The sequence below is a fragment of the Muntiacus reevesi genome, chromosome 1 (genome assembly GCF_963930625.1).
Source record: "Muntiacus reevesi chromosome 1, mMunRee1.1, whole genome shotgun sequence".
In the NCBI taxonomy this organism is placed as follows: domain Eukaryota; kingdom Metazoa; phylum Chordata; class Mammalia; order Artiodactyla; family Cervidae; genus Muntiacus; species Muntiacus reevesi.
The window spans coordinates 249,371,258-249,373,485 of NC_089249.1; the positions used below are offsets into that span (position 1 = coordinate 249,371,258).

At 44.4% G+C, this 2,228-nt stretch overlaps 1 pseudogene; it reads right to left on the reverse strand.

Annotated features, from left to right (window-relative positions):
* Nucleotides 1-312: 312 nt before the first annotated feature.
* LOC136168717 (intraflagellar transport protein 57 homolog pseudogene) lies at nucleotides 313-1,758 on the reverse strand (annotated as a pseudogene).
* Between the last annotated feature and the right edge of the window lie 470 nt (nucleotides 1,759-2,228).

Consider the following 2,228-nt stretch of genomic DNA (forward strand, 5'->3'; position numbering starts at 1 on the left):
ACCAATCTTGATACAATGGTATTATGTTCAATGATTCAATGGTTACATAATTACGATAGTAAAAGATTTACCAGTTTTCACAATCAATAGCCAGATAAAAAAATAAAAGATACTTACAATTGCAAGTCATAGGAACATGATTAACCTAACAATACAAAATGCATACAATCTAGAGGGTCAAACAGAGTGATGTGGTAAGTCGAAGTGCATACATGCACATGTTTTCATCTACCCAGCCAGTCTTTTTTTTTTTTTTTTGAAAGTGAGAATTTTAAATTACTTTATTAAATATTATATTCAATTTAAAGGTTCTGACCATCCATAATCATCATGATACAATATGTGTGTATATATGTAAAAAAATACCCAACATGCTTTAAGAGGAATAACTGTGCTTTGTAATCTACGCAACATGAAATATGATTTTCTAGAAAAAACCAATAATCAGAAGCATGAAAAACAGTATGCTTTAATAAGAGCCTATTGCGGATTCTGGAATGACGGTGGCATGCATGTCTCTTGTCATGTTGGACTTCTCCTTCAGCTTTGACTGTAGGAGCGTGTGCTCCACGACTCCGACTCTGATGTCCATCTGAGCGGTTTCCTTCTTCAGTTTTGTGAGGCTCTGTTTAATCTTCACCAGAGGAGCACCGTCAGTCATGCTGCTGCCTTTTTCTTCCATTTCTTGTTTCACCTTTTCTAGCTCTTCTGTGACCTCGGACAGGAGTCGGGTCCTCTCTGTCACTCCACCGTTTCCTTGCTGGTAACGCTCCCGTGCCTCGCTCAGCTGGGCTTGAGCTGCGCGGTATTCCTGAACCAAGTGCTCGAGCTGACTGTTGATGTACTTTTCTCGGCTGCCGATCTTTTCCAGAGTCCTACTAATTTCATTATGAAGCTTGTCCAAAAATCCCTTGGTTTCCTTTAGAGCAGACTCAATGCCACTTTTGTGCTGGTGCATTTGGTCAACGTGGATTCTCCAATCCTTATTGTCAGTCCTGATCGTGACTTTCAGTTGTGGTAGTACACGCTCTACTTCCAGGCTCCATTCCGCAGCATCTGTTGTAGATTCCAAAATATCTTCTTGCTTGGCAGACTCGTTCATATCCAAGCGATAGGTCTGGGCCTTCAAAACGTTGAGATCAATAAAGTTTTCTCCATTGTCTGTCTCCTCTTCCACAAATTCTTCATCCACTTTATTTAATGTTAATTCTGCATCATCTTCTGCAACAGTTTCTTCTTCTAATTCTTCCACTGGGTATGCTGGTCTTTTCCAAGTGAAACCAATATATTTTAATGCTTCTTCAGCTAAACAGTCAAGAACATAGCATACATGCTCTCCATAACCCGACTTTAATTTTGAAGGAGGAAAATCTGTAGTTCTTCCAAATGATCGAAGCTCAGATAGTATGTTAGATATTATTGCATTAGGGTCATCATATTCTTGAGGCTGCTCAAAAGGGCATCCAGCTTTGTTAGTCAGCCAGGCAGCAAGGGTGCAAAACATGTAGAACTGTTCCCCAGGGTTGGTAGGCAGTGCAAAATAGTGTCTGGACGGGGGCTTCAGATTGTTCTTCCGGAGGAGATCCTCCTCATAGCGGAGCAACTTCAGCTTCTCCACCAGGTCCTCCATCACCGCGAACATGTGGTAGGCCGTACCGGCCCCCGCTCCACGACCACCTCCCCCGCTCCTTCGCCGAGGGACCGAGACACCTCATCTTCCAAACCTGATGGGGTGACCACGGTGGCGGCGGCTGCCATCACGGAACAGACCGAAAGAGCCCAGCGCGAGGTCTGACCCAGAGACCTCCGCGGCCTGCGCTGGCGCAGCCAGGACCAGCGCGGCCCAGTCTTTGTCTTCTGGTTGGAGCATTTAATCCATTTACACTTAACGTGGTTATTGACATGTATGATCCTACCATACATATTACCATGGCTTCTCTGGTGGCTCCGTGGTAAAGAATCTGCCTGCAATGCAGGAGACCCAGGTTTGGGTGGGGAAGATCTGCCTGGAGAAGGGAATGGCAACCCACTCCAGTATTCTTGCCTGGAGAATCCCATGGACAGAGGAGCCTGGTGGGCTACAGTTCATGGGGTCACAGAGTCAGACACCACTGAAGCAACTTAACACACACACATGATCCTATTACCGTTTTCTTAATTGTTTTGGGTTTATTTTCTGTAGGTCTTTTCCTTCACTTGAATTTCCTGCCTAGAGAAGTTCCTTTAGC